At 42.7% G+C, this 15,037-nt stretch overlaps 1 long non-coding RNA gene across 1 annotated transcript; it reads left to right on the forward strand.

Annotated features, from left to right (window-relative positions):
* Positions 1–2,869: 2,869 nt before the first annotated feature.
* On the forward strand, positions 2,870–13,410 carry LOC132660154 (uncharacterized). The gene is made up of 2 exons (XR_009601410.1): positions 2,870–2,996; positions 5,193–13,410. It is a non-coding gene; the product is annotated as an uncharacterized LOC132660154 (long non-coding RNA).
* The last annotated feature ends 1,627 nt before the right edge of the window (positions 13,411–15,037 follow it).

A 15,037-nucleotide genomic window follows, 5' to 3' on the forward strand; every position in this document is an offset into this window, starting at 1 on the left:
TGGAATGGGCTGCCATTTCCTCCTCCAGGGGATCTTCCCCACCCAGGGGTGGACCCTGCGTCTTGTGCGTCTCCTGCCTTGCAGGGGTTCTCTACCTGCTGAGCCTCCTCTTACGGCTTACCTTCCCATCCCTGCCGTTTCCCATGGGGCAGGGGTACACAGGCGTCGTTTTTGTGTACCTGGTGTCTGCTCCTTTTAATCTTCTATGTTTAGAGACCTTTCTCACCAGATGCAGACAAGCACATGTGTAACTGTATCAATATTAGACATTAGTAGACTGGAACTTGTGTGTTTATGGGGTTATTAAATCCATCCAGGTATTTATAGGGCTTCACCTTAATTATTAAGCTACATCACCAGGTTGAATAGGATTTTGTATGCATAAGCTTTATGCATGTAGGTGATGTATTGATATTCAGTGTAGTAGTTTGGGTTGGGTTAAAATTAGAATTGAAATATTTAACATTTTTTTTTCTTTTGAAGATTATTAAAATGTACTTTATTGCTTATTTTGTTTGAGGTACATGGCAGGTCCAGAGGGATGTCTTTTTTTTTTTTAACATATATTATCTCTTTTATTGGGGTATAGTTGCTTTATGATGTTGTGCTGGTTTCTGCCGTACAATGAAGTGAATCAGCGGAGGTGTGCATGTATCCGCTCCCACCTGAGCCTCCCTCCTCCCCATCCCTCCCCTCTAGGTCATCACAGAGCACAGAGCTGAGCTCCCTGTTTCAGGACAGCAGCTTCCCACGTGGTAGTGTGTATACATCAATGCTACTCTCTCTATTTGTCCCACCTCCTCCTTCTCCCACTGTGTCCCCAAGTCTCTTTCTCCAGTGCTGCCCTGCAAATAGGTTCATCAGTACCTTGAGTCAACATTTTACTTCAGAAGAAAAGGACATGGGGGCTTGTACAGGATTTTATTAGCTGGAGCACAATTAGGTCCTCACGCTGTCTACTTCTTGCCCAGTGGCTGGTCTAGAGGGGAAGGGGCATGTATTCAGCAGAATTAACTGGAAAATGGGACAGGAACACAATTTTGCCTCAGGGAAGGCAAAGTTGTGATAATTTAAAGCAGCTCTGTATGGTGGCTTTTGTTAAAAACAAAACAAAACAAAATCCCAGTTTCAGGAGCCTCTCCAGGAACAAAGCTGGCAGCTGACACGGCATCTGTATTAAACCCAGCCACACCACTCTCGGCACGTCACCACACGGTCATTACATGGAGTTTGTCAATTTATTGGGCTTCCCTGGTGGTAAAGAATCAGCTGGTAAAGAATCTGCCTGCAATGCAGGAGACCTGGGTTTGATCCCTGGGTTGGGAAGATCCCCTGGAGAAGGAAACAGCTACCCGCTCCAGTATTCTGGCCTGGAGAATTCCATGGACTATATAGTCCATGGGGTCGCAAAGAATCAGACATGACTGAGTGATTTTCACTTTCACTTTGTCAATTTCTTACAACTGCTACACGGGACAACACTTTGATGCACCATGGGCATCTCTGCCATTTGCTTTTGTAAAATCACGCAGAATCTATGGAGATACAGCTCAGTTCAAGTGCAGCTTTCCACTTAATTCAGTTCGGTTCAGACTCTCAGTCGTGTCCGACTCTTTGCCTTTCCATTAAACAGCTGCAATTTACTCATCCATACGATAAACTTTTAACCACGGTCAGAGTGGGCCTATGCAGGTCACGGGATAGTTTTAAAAATCAAATGCAGTAGTTCACTTTTAAGTAATGAGCTTGTCCATTTACGTTTGGCTGTGCTGGGTCTTCGTCGCTGCTCAGGCTCTTCTCTCGTTGTGGCAAGTGGACGCTGCTCTCAGCTCTGGGGTGTGGACTTCTCATTGCAGTGGCTTCTCTTGTTGCAGAGCCCTGGCTCGAGGGCGCAGGCTCAATAGTTGTGCACAGGGTTAATGGCTCCATGACATGTAGGATCTTCCTAGACCAGGGATCAAACCCACGTCCCCTGCCTTGGCAGGCAGACTCTGCACCACTGGACCACCAAGGAAACCCATGACATGATTTATACACAAGAGAATTTTATGGAAGCCATACATGCAAACAGGTCCCATAGTTGGAATTCTTCAGAAGGAAGTCATGAGTGTACCATTTCAGGTTTATATTTAAAGCTTTGCTTGCATAATAGTTTAAAATCATTTCTTAAAAACACAGCAATGCACGTGCCTCTAAGCAGGAAGTTGATGTAGTGGAATGCTGTGGAGAGAGAACAAGGAACTGTGTGTATATCCACACATACCCTAATCAGAAATATCATTAGTGGCAGTTTTCTCTGGGTAGTGGAATCACAGAAAATGATCAAAACTTTCTGTTTGCTTTTGCAGTAAGTAATGAATTTTCTCCCATAGATGTATAACTTTGATAATTTTTAAAAGAGATTACTTGGGGGAAAAAATATCAATGTTTCCCTGTAAAATAGCATTTAGATAGCTCTCCCCAGAACTTTCATTCTACAGAATTCCACTATTCGAGGCTTGCAGTAGAACAGTAAGTGCAAGGCCATTCCTGAGCGCCATAAGAAAAGTCTGTTTAGCAAAATTACTGCCTTTCCGAGTAATCACACCAACAAAAGAAAAGGATTTCTCTTCCATTTCCCATCATTATAAGTTTAAATTAAATTCTGTCTTCTCTTTGTTTCTTTGTTTTCTTGTCTATGTTTTTTCTCTATGGCTTAGAAGAGGATCATTTTGTGAGACTGTCTCTATGGAAACTCTAAGAAAATACAGAAAGAATTGGCCAAATTGGAACAAACACAGTGAAATCCATTTCGTAGTCCTTTTATGGACTGTGATTGTCCAGGCATTTCTGTTTTTTCTGGTTCTGAGGCTGAAATGCTTCATCTCTCATTCTGTACAGCCTCAGCCACCTCTGAGACACCGTGTCGCTCCGACCCAAGGAGGAGGGCTTTGCTTCCTACACAACAGCACCAGCAGGACAGTTGTTCTCATTCCCCTGGTGTCTGGGGATCTGAGGTAAAGGAAAGCATGCTTTGCTTGCTTTGTTTACTGCTTTTTTTTCTCCCTGATGAAAGCTAAGCTCTGTAAATGTTATTGTATTCTATTTATTCTATAATGGTTACTTAACAAAAGGGTTTAGCCTTTCTTCTCTACCGAAGCTCAAATGAGAGCCTTTAAAAATATAACTTCTCTCTTTAGGTAATGCAACAGTAACACATATTCGGGATATGATGAACTCTTGGATAGACTTTTTTGCATCCTGCTGGTTGTGGAAGCATTTTCCCTCCAAAGAGTCATCAAGATGCTTGAACAAGTGGTAGTCAGCTGGCGAGAGTGTGTGTGTCATATAACATACATGTTGCCCAGATTGACTTATAATATCAAAAATATCAATGAAATTATTTAATATGTACCATTTTTTAAAATATGAGCTGTTGAAGACCAGCTCAGTGGATGGACTGAGTAGAAGTTCCAAAGCACTTTCCAAAACCACCCTTGTAAGAAAAAACTGTCATGGTAAATGTTTGGTGGTCTGCTGCCTGAACTGATCCACTACAGCTTTCTGAATCCCAGCAAAACTATTATGTCTGAGGAGTACACTCAGCAAATCAATGAGATGCACTGAAAACTCCAGGCTTGCACCTGGCATTGGTCCACAGAAAGGGTCCAAGTCTTCTCCATGACAATGCCCCACTGCACATCACAAAACTAACACTTCAAAAGTTGAACAAACTGGGCTACGATGTTTTGCCTCATCTACCATATTCACCTGACCTCTCGCCAACCAACTACCACTTGTTTGAGCATCTTGATGACTTTTTACAGGGAAAACACTTCCACAACCAGCAGGATGCAAAAAAAGCTGTCCAAGAGTTTGTCATATCCCAAAGCATGGATTTTTTTTTTTTTTTTTTTTTTTTGGCTACAGGAATAAACAAACTTATTTCTCATTGGCAAAAATGCGTTGATTCTAATGGTTCCTATTTTGATTAATAAAGATATGTTTGAGCCTAGTTATAATGATTTAAAACTCACAGTTCAAAACCACATTTATGCTTGCCCCAAATTAATAGATGGACAATAGGCACATAATAGGATGCTCAGCATCACTAATTACTAGAAATGCAGATCAAAATCACAATGAAATACCGCCTCACACCAGTCAGAGTGGCCATCGTCCAAACATTCTTGTAGATAGGACACAAGTCAGGATCCTGATGTATCTTTGTACCTATTTGTGTCTTTCATTCATAAAAGTGATGAATAGCAGCGAGGCAGAAAGTAGCATGATGTTTTGAAAGGTTCTTAATTCTCACCAAATGAGAATTTCTAGCAACGTATTTACTTTAGATAAAACAGAAAGATGGTATTAAACATAAAATTATGAAAAAGAAGAAACTGAAGAAGCTCTGATGCAAATGTTGTGGAACTCTTTTGCCAGTCTCAGGGAGAGAGTATTAAATGTTTAATGGCATTTCAATGATGATACTCTCGGAATTAGATTTCTCCAACAGTGTTAATGCTGAGGGAGGCTATTTCATACATTTCAAAAATGTCATGTAGGTGGGATTTACATATATAGCAGCAGTTATACAGACATGCAGATAACTAGCATTTGTTTGCTAATATGTATCACTGTAAATCTAAGATAGGGCACAGAACAATAGATTAAAACATTTGTCCAACCAATGAAATGGGTAAATTAGCTAGTTGCCATGGGATTTTTAATTGGAAAATTGCTGACTAGATCCGGGCATAGTATGATATTTTAAGGTAGTGTCTTCCTTTATCAGATAATTTCAATAATTTGAGGACATGAGAAAGAAGCAGCACATCTTTTGTCTTCCATAGTTTGTGACTGCATGAAAAGGACGTTGGTTATTCTACATCCAAAAGAGTGGAAGGCTCTTAGTCCTCAGGGCAACAAGCAGGATGCTGTAACTCTGTTTCTTTGGGCACATGGAGCTTTAGAACTTCCTGTAAACCCAAGTTCAGTGCTGTTCCTTTGCTTAAATCTCACGTCTCTGAGTAAGTCAGTCATCATGCTACCATCAGGGAGCATGGGTAAGCAGGTTTCATCTAGAGAACTAGAATGCATGCCCACAGAATTTCATGTAGAAAGAAAACAATCCCTCAGATCCATCAGACTGGCTTTTACATGGAAGTTCCCGAGCATGAATGTGTGTGATTTAATCTGCTTCTCAAACCCAGGACACCTGAACACTTGCTCAAGATCCTGAAGGAAAAGAGAGATCATGAAAGGACAAAGCAAGCTTCATCACCAACTCCTTTATGATGGTCTCTGGTGGTAGACATGGCAACATGGAGAACATGCCTACATCAGATGGTCCCCAGAGCCCAGGACCCCAGCAGGAGGACCACAGCCACCACCACGGGCCACACAACTTGGAGTATCAGACTTCAGTCCCTGCCACGCCTCTCATCATGCAACAAATGATTAAAATTATTGAATGGATGAGAGTGTCACCCTCATGACGATGAGAGATGATCTGGAGCAGAGAGCTCGGAAGGAGGAAACCCTGCTTGTCTGATCACCTCCTAGGGCTCATCCCTGTAAAATGTGAGAGTCAGTAGCCTTATTCTGCACAACACACACACACACACACACACACACACAACACACAACAGATGCACAGAACACACACACACACGGAACACACACACACACGGAACACACACAGAGAACACCTGCATAGCACATGCACAGAACACAGAACACACGCAACACACACGCAGAACATCTTTCACGGAAGTAGACTGAGGGGAGGGCCCTGGTCCCGCCCGGCTGCTGTAACGAAAGACCACAGCCGCGGAGGCTGATAAATAATAGACCACGCTGGAGGCTGAAGGCCAAGTGTGGTTGGGGTCAGGGCCAGGTCCAGGTGGACCTCGCAGGGAGAAAGGGGCAGGGGCTCCACGGTCCTTCTGTAACAGCACTGACCCCATTCCTGAGGGCTCCACTCTCACGATGAAGAGTCTCTCCCGGGCCACCTCCTAATACCGTCACATGGGCATCAAGATCTAACGTATGAATCTGGGGGAGACACAAACGTAGCAGGAGCTGAACGGAACATCCCTGGGCCATACTTTTGAGTTATTGCTTTTTCTAACTTTTTACTTAACAAGATAAATTTAAAAGCTGCTGGGGTCCAGCCCCGATATATCCAGGGAATTCGAAGTGGGGATGGCATCGGCGATTAGATAAGATTATTTGTTTAGAGATAGAAAGAGAAATTAGGAAAGAATAGTGTAATGGAGAAAATAGAGGAGAAAAGAGGCTGTATTCCTTTGTTTACACAGGAGACCAATAAAGCCCTGAGACAAGGGACTTGCACCGTCTATGTAGGCCACAGGCACCCGCTTGAACAGCGGAGGGTGCCCCGCCTTGGGCTCCCTCTCGCGTGGGCCTTAGAAGCCCGGGCAAATAAGTAGACACGGTGAGCCTCTGTGCTCCAGATGGGAATTAGCCTGAAAAGGAGAGAAAGAAAAGAAGACACGGGGGAAACCAGTCTTTCCAGGAACTGGTCCGTCTCTTTATTTTTCAGGGAAGCTTTTATACTTTAAGTTGTACATAGAGATCAATGCATACAAAGTCATGCAGGGTCAACAGACCTGACCCTTATCGAGACCAGGCACTCTTTATGCATGCATACAAAGGTCTTAGGTGGTTTTACATCATCTTCTGGCCAGGGGGCCTGCTAACATTTTATGACCCTTTCTTTCTGATAATGGTCAGTCAACCAGAACACTTATTTTTTCCAAGGGTGATTTTTCTTAAACCAGGCGCCACCCTCCAAAGGGACCAGATAAAGTTGCATTCCTGCAGGGCAAAGGTGCAGTGGGCTATAGTCCAGAAAAGAATTTACTAGCCTAAGGTCTAATGTGATTAATATCAAAGGTTATTACTTATTTTCCCATATGCCAGTTATATCAGTTAATGTATATAAGGAACAAGGGATATGGAGACTTAGCAGCAAATATTGGCTCGACAATGAAACCCTCCACCGGTATATTTCTAACAACTCACTAATACTACACTAATAATTTCTAACTTCTCAAAAAAGTGTGTATTTAGAAAGTTCAGAGCGTCTCATGCCTCTCACGGTTGCGAGGCTATGAACAATCACATGTGTGGTTGTAAGAGGCCGGATAAACTTGTCAGGCAGGCTAGAGAGCCATCAGAGGAGTTTTTGGACTGAAACACTCTTGTTATGCCCAGGAGACTTATTAACTGGAGCTCTAAGTTAACTCTTTTCAGAGAAAGGTGGTGGGGGATAGCCTGCTGTTAATGCCAGAAGAGTTGGTGAAAAGCATAATCCAATAAGATGGAGACTCTATTTTGGGGGTGAATGCTCGAGAAGGTCCAGGGGGGTTCCCTCAAGGCCTGATCTCGCCTTTGCCTGTCAGGCCTCTTCCTCATGACCTTTGCCACAGGTGGGATTCCCCATGCTGGCTCCCAGCAAAAAGCCAGATGTGATCAACCAGGATTACTATTCTTTTAAAAATTAAAATTAATGGAAATGTGGCACCAACTTTGCATACTTGGCACAAACCCCCTCGATTGTGGTGTATAACTATTTTTATACATTGTTGGGTTCTATTTGCTAATATTTCCATGTAGCAGTAGTTCACGTTCATGTTCATGAGAGATGTTGGTCTGTCGTTTCCTTTCGTTTCTTAGAATTTACTTCTGGCTGTGCTGGGCCTTCATCACTGTGAGCTCTGCTCTAGCTGTGACAGACAGGGGTTCCTCTCCATCTGTGCTGCACGGGCCTCTCTTTGAGGCGGCTTCCCTCATGGAGCGCGGACTCTAGAGCACAGGTTCAGTAGCTGTGGTACGTGGGCTTAGCTGCTCTGTGGCGTGTGGAATCTTCCCGGCCGGAGATCAAACCTGTGTCCCCTGCAAAGGCACATGGACTCTTCTCCACTGTACCAGCAGGGAGGTTCATTATATGATGTCTGTTGTTTTAAATTTGTTAAAGTGTGTCTGTGGCCCAGAATGTGGCATGGTGTATCTTTGTGAATCTTCCAGGTGAGCATGTGGATAACCTGCGTTCTGCTGTTGCCATAATTCGTAGATGTGAATCTCATCCAGTTGACGAACGGTACATTTTTAAACTCCGTTTCTTTGCCCGTGTCGGGTCTTAGTTGCAGCATGCGGGATCTTCGTTGTGTCATGTGGAATCTTTGGTTGCAGCTGACAGACTCTCTAGTTGTGACCTGCAGGCTCAGTAGCTGGGGGTGCGGGCTCTAAAGCACGTGGCTTCAGTAGTTGCGGCACATGGGCTTAGTTGCTCCGTGGCATGTGGGATCTTAGTTGCTGAACCAGGGTTTGAAGTCGTGTCCCTTGCATTACAAGGTGGATTCTTAACCACTGGACCACGAGGGAAGTTCCTAGATGTTATTGTTGAGTTTCCTTCCTGATTTTCTGCCTGATGATCTGTCCATTTCTAATAGGCTTGAGTTGAAATCTCCAGCTCAGATAATGGATTTACCTACGTCTTTTGCAGTTCTATTAGTTTCTCCTTCACGCAGTTTGTCCATTATTAGGTTCATTCACATGAAGGATTGTTATGTCTTCTTGATAACTGATCCCTTTATCATTATTTAATACCCTCTTTATCCCTGATACTTTTCCCTGCTTTGAAGCTTGTTCTCTGTGAAATTAATAGGTTACTCCCATTTTCTCTGGACTACTGTTTATATGTGGATTTCCCTTCATCTGTTTGTCTTTATACTTAGTGTGAGTTTCCTATAGACAATGTGTGATTGCGTCTGCTGTTTTGACCCAGCTTACAATCAATTGGTCATTTAGATCACTGACTTTCAAAGTGATTGCTGATGTAGTTGGATTCGTATCTACCATATTTGTTACTACAGTTTATTTGTTGCCCTTCACCATCTAATTTTTTTGACACTTTTCCTGCTTTTTGTGACTTTACCTAAGCATTTTGTATGATGTCATTTTCTCCCTTTTATTAGCATATTACTTAAATATTCTTCTTTACTTGTTTTAAGGGTTGCCCTAGCGTGGTTGCATCATAAATTTACAGCGAATCATAGGCCACTTTCAAACAATGTCATAATTCAAAGGTGGTATAAATACCTTAAAATAACAAAATAATTCTAGTCCCTTCCTTCAATCCCTGAATCTTTGCTGTCATTTTTAAAATGTATATACAAGCATGTTGTTGTTGTTTAGACACTAAGTCATGTCCAACTCTTTGCGACCCCATGGACTGTAGCCTGCCAGGCTCTTCTGTCCATGGGATTTGCCAGGCAAGAATACTGGAGCAGGTTGCCATTTCCTTCACCAGGGGATCTTCCTAACCCAGGGATCAAATCTGCACCTCCTGCATTGGCAGGCAAATTCTTTACTGCTGAGCAACCTGGGAAGCCCATATAGAAGCATACACAAGTATATATAAGTATATAATATATGATTACATAATTGAATATATCATTGGTAGTATTATTTAACAAAATGGATGCATGATAGATGATAGATGCATGAGAACTAAGAAAAATAAAAGTTTATTTTGACTTCTCTTATTCTTTCCTCAATGCTCTTTCTTCCTTTATATAGGCTTGAGTTTCTGACCTTCTCTCTAAACAATTATTTTTTCCTTCTGTCTAAACAATTTATTATTCCCCTTCTCTAAACAATTTTTTTTTAACCATTTCCTCCAAGGCAACAAATTCACTCAGTCTTTGTGTGTCTGAGAACGTCTATATTTCTCCTTTATCTTTGATAGACAATTTTGCAGGATATAGAATTTGAAGTTGGTCATTTTTTCTCAACACTGAATACTGTACTCTCTTCTTGATGTCATGGATTCTGAGAAATCAAATGTAATCCTTAGCTTTGTTCATCTAGGATGTTAGAGAATGATTAAAGAAAATTCAGGAACTACAAACAAACTTTAACACTTCATGAAGCAGCAGTCTCCATTTGGAAAACTGCAAAAAGCAAGAAGCTTTTCTAAGAAAGAATGAAGAACAAGATGGAGACAAATAGAAAATTTCTGATTGTCTGGGCAATGTAGTCAATCTTGTTTAGGACAAGAAGGAGCAAGGTAATAAGCATAGAGCCCAGAACTGGCTTGGCCTTTGGGGATTGACTGACTGGATATGCAGTGTTTCTGGTCAAGAAGAACATGTCCAGAGACACAAGAGTCATGTAGTTTCAATTTGCTGCCATGACACCCTAGGCAGGAGCAACCCCACCTTGGACCTGGAAAGGTATTTCAGCACCAGACAAGGTGCTTTGCTTTTGTTTTCCCCCACTCTGGTGTCTCTCAGGATTTCCTGTTTATCTTTGGTCTTATGTAGGTTGAGCATAAAATTCCAGCCGGTACTGTTTCATAACCCCAAAAATGATGATGCCATTAAAGTGCTGCACTCAGTGTGCCAGCCAATTTGGGAAACTCAGCAGTGAGTTTTCCGTAGCACTGGAAAAGATCAGTTTTCATTCTTATCCCAAAGAAGGGTAATGCCAAAGAATGTTCAAACAACCCACCAACTGTGCGTATTTCACACGCTAGCAAGGTAATCCTCAAAATCCATCAAGATGGGCCTCAGCAGTACATGAACCAGGAACTTTCAGATGTACAAGCTGGATTCAGAAAAGGCAGAGCAACCAGAGGTCAAGTTGTCAACATCCATTGGATCATAGAAAAGAAAGAGAATTCCAGAAAAACATCTACTTGTGTTTCATTAACTATGCTAAAGGCTTTGATTGTGTGGATAACAACAAACTGTGGAAAATGCTTAAAGAGATAGGAACACCAGACCATCTTACCTGCCTCCTGAGAGACTTGAATGCAGGTTAAGAAGCAACAGTTAGAACCAGGCATGGAACAATGAACTGGCTCAAAACTGGGAAAGAAGTACATCAAGGCTGTATATTGTCACCTTGTTTCTTTAATTTCTATGCAGAGAACATCATGAGAAACCCTGGGCTGGATGAGTCACAAGCTGGAATCAAGATTACCGGGAGAAATATCAACAACCTCTCATATGCAGATGAATGATACCACTCTAATGGCAGAAAGCAAAGAGAAACTAAAGGGCCTCTTGATGAGAGTGAAAGAGAAGAGTAAAATAGCTGGCTTAAAACTCAACATTGAAAAAAGATCATGGCATCCGGTCCCATCACTTCATGGCAATAATTGGGGAAACAATGGAAATAGTGACAGATTTTATTTTCTTGGGCTTCAGAATCACTGCAGATGATGACCTCACCATGAAATTAAAAGACACTTGCTCCTTGGAAGAAAAACTATGACCAACCTCGACAGCATATTAAAAAGTAGAGACATCACTTTGCCAACAGGGATGCATCTAGTCAAAGCTATGGTTTTTCCAGTAGTCATGTATAGATGTGAGAGTTGGACCATAAAGAATGCTGAGTACCAAAGAATTGATGCTTTCAAACTGCAGTGCTGGAGAAGACTCTTGAGAGCCTCTTGGACAGCAAACAGATCAAACCAGTCAACAACCCTGAGTATTCATTGGAAGAACTGATGCTGAAGCTACAATACTTTGGCCACCTGATGCGAAGAACTGACTCATTGGAAAGGACCCTGATGCTGGGAAAGATTGAAGGCAGGAGAAGAGATAACAGAGGATGAGATGGTTGGATGGCATCACTGACTCAGTGAACATGAGTTTGACCATACTCCAGGAGACAGTGAAAGACAGGGAAGCCTGGAGTGCTGTAGTCCATGAGATTCCAAAGAGTCTGACGTGACTCAGTGACTGAACAACAACAAAGTTGTTCATCCATTTCATTTGTTTCTTTCTGCTCCTTCAGTTAGGCCCTGATGACCCCAGGTGGGTTAGGCTCTCATTCCTAGGTTTCCCCAAGTGCAGTTTTGTTAAGAAGAACAGAGCGCTCTCTCTGTTAGAGCATAAAGGGTTTTCTCAATGGTATTTAATGTGAGGACCAGGTTGAACTCCTCAGGGAAAAGCCCACAATCTTGTGGTGTCCCTCCATCATTAGGTCCTTCTGGAGTTTTTAACACAGGTTGTCATCCCTGAGCCTCAGGCAACTCATAAATTACAGTTAAGGGTTTCCTACCCCAGGACTGGCTCCTGTAGTAATTTCCACTTCTGCGTCTCCACTCCAGATGTTTCGTTCTCCCACGTGGGATTCAGAACCGGGACAGAGGTGGGTAGTTCCTGGCCCTGGGGCAGCTAGGCAGTGAGGAAACCTGAGTAGGTTAGCCTCTGTAAAGTGGTTTCTCTTGAGGTCAGGTGTGGTGAAGGCCTGGAGTATTGGGAAAAAATGACACTCAAACATAAAAGTGTCGTGAAGAAGTCCTTGGAGCTTACAAGCAAAAGCAACATTCCTTAGGGCCAATAAAAAGTGCACATTCGGTTTTGACTTGATTTACTGATTTTCAAGCCTTGAGTTGAGAAGATCCCTTGGAAAATGGAATGGCTACCCATTCCAGGGTTCTTGCCTGGAGGATTCCATGGACAGAGGAACCTAGTGGGCTACAGTCCATGTGGTCGCAAAGAGTCAGACACAACTGAAGCAACTGACACACTTTTGCTTCTTATCCGGTGTAATGGAGCAAGATGTCACCAGTGACATTTATGTGATAATAACTTTTAAAGCTTTGAACATGCAGTTTTGTTAGTCCGACTTCATCCTCTCTATACTCAGAGGCCACACATTGTATGTACAAGCTGGGAGGACATGTGTGCAAATAATTCAGGGAAGCTTGAGAACGTGACTGTGTTAGCAGGATGTGATGAACTCCATGGCAGACATGTGTGTGTGAGTGACTGATCGTCTTGGAGATGAGATATTCATGGCCACATAGCAAGACAGTTCAGACGTTGTCTTGACCGAGGTCTTCCCAACAGGGCGATTCCTAAATGACAGATTCTGAAGAATAAATAGACTGTTCCTGGGAACCACACGAAAGTCTCCTCATCAGATGTTTGTTTACAAAGCACATCAGTGCCTGAGATACTGAACCACCCTGAACCCTTGACATGCTGTTTTTGTGTGATATAGAAACTCACAAGTGTGGTCTCAGGTGACTGTATAAGCCTGCTAGAGCAACTTAGCAGGTTCAAGGCCACTTCTGCTTCCACCTGACTCATTCTTTTTAGAGAGATCTGTTTTTAAGGTAGGGTTTAAATGGTGCATGAGACCAGAATCTCTTTTTTCCTTTAAAATACAAACTTATTGGCGTATAATTGCCTTACAGTGTTCTGTTTGTTTCCACTGCACTGCAAAGTGAATCTATTGTATGTATAACTATATCCCCTCTTTTGGATTTCCTTCTCATTTAGGTCACCAAGGGGGACAGAGGAGTGAGATGATTTGGGGGACGGGGATTGACATGTATACATTATTGATACTATGAATAAAATAGATAATGAATGAGAACCTACTGTACAGCACAGAATCTTCTTAAAATTTGTAATTTATTTGCTTACAGCTGAGCTGGGTCTTCATTGCTGTGTGGACTTTTTTCTAGGTGTGGTGCGTGGTGGTTTCTCTTGTCACTCCCGGGCTCTAGAGCACAGGCGTGATAGTTGTGGCATGGGCTTAGTTCCTCCGCAGCGTGTGGGGTCTTCCTGCACCAGGGATGGAGCCCGTGTCTCCTGCATTGGCAGGTGGATTCTTTACCACTGAGCCACCAGAGAAGCCCCCAGAATCTTCTTAGAACACTCTTCTCTCAGTTCAGTTCAGTTCAGTCACTCAGTCGTGTCCAACTCTTTGAGACCCCATGGACTGCAGCACGCCAGGCCTCCCTGTCCATCACCAACTCCCGGAGTTTAATCAAACTCATGCCCATTGAGTCGGTGATGCCATCCAACCAGCTCATCCTCTGCTGTCCCCTTCTCCTCCTGCCCTCAATCTTTCCCAGCATCAGGGTCTTTTCAAATGAGTTAGCGCTTCACATCAGGTGGCCAAAGTATTGGAGTTTCAGCTTCAGCATTAGTCCTTCCAATGAATATTCAGGACTGATCTCCTTTAGGATGGACTGGTTGGATCTCCTTGCAGTCCAAGGGATCCTCAAGAGTCTTCTTCAACACCACAGTTCAAAAGCATCAATTCTTCAGCTCTCAGCTTCTTTTATAGTCCAACTCTCACATCCATACATGACTACTGGAAAATCCATACCTTTGACTAAAAGGACTTTTGTTGGCAGAGTATGTCTATGCTTTTCAATATGCTGTCTAGGTTGGTCATAGCTTTTCTTCCAAGAATCAAGAATCTGTTAATATCATGGCTGCAATCACCACCTGCAGTGATTTTGGAGCCCCCCAAAATAAAGTCTGACACTTTCCACTGTTTCCCCATATATTTGCCATGAAGTGATGGGACTAGATGCTGTGATCTTAGTTTTCTGAACGTTGAGTTTCAAGCTAACGTTTTCACTCTCCTCTTTCACCTTCATCAAGAGGCTTTTAGTTCCTCTTCACTTTCTGCCATAAGGGTGGTGTCATCTGCATATCTGATGTTATTGCTATTTCTCCCAGCAATCTTGATTCCAGCTTGTGACTCATCCAATCCAGCATTTCTCATGATTCACTCTGCACAATAAGTTAAATAAGCAGGGTAACAATATACAGCCTTGATGTACTCCTTTCCCAATTTGGAACCAGTCTGTTGTTCCATGTCCAGTTCTAACTGTTGCTTCTTGACCTGCATACAGATTTCTCAAGAGGCAGGAAAGGTGGTCTGGTATTCCCATCTCTTGAAAGATTTTCCACAGTTAGTTGTGATCCACACAGTCAAAGGCCTTGGCATAGTCAACAAAGCAGAAGTAGATGTTTTTCTGGGACTCTTTTGCTTTTTTGGATGATCCAGCAGATGTTGGCAATTTGATCTCCGGTTCCTCTGCCTTTTCTAAATCTAACTTGAACATCTGGAAGTTCACAGTTCATGTACTGTTGAAGCCTGGCTTGGAAAATTTAGAGCAGTACTTTACTAGCATGTGAGATGAGTGCAATTGTGTGGTAGTTTGAGCATTCTTTGGCATTGCCTTTCTTTGGGATTGGAATGA

The sequence above is a fragment of the Ovis aries genome, chromosome 7, assembly GCF_016772045.2.
Source record: "Ovis aries strain OAR_USU_Benz2616 breed Rambouillet chromosome 7, ARS-UI_Ramb_v3.0, whole genome shotgun sequence".
Lineage (NCBI taxonomy): Eukaryota > Metazoa > Chordata > Mammalia > Artiodactyla > Bovidae > Ovis > Ovis aries.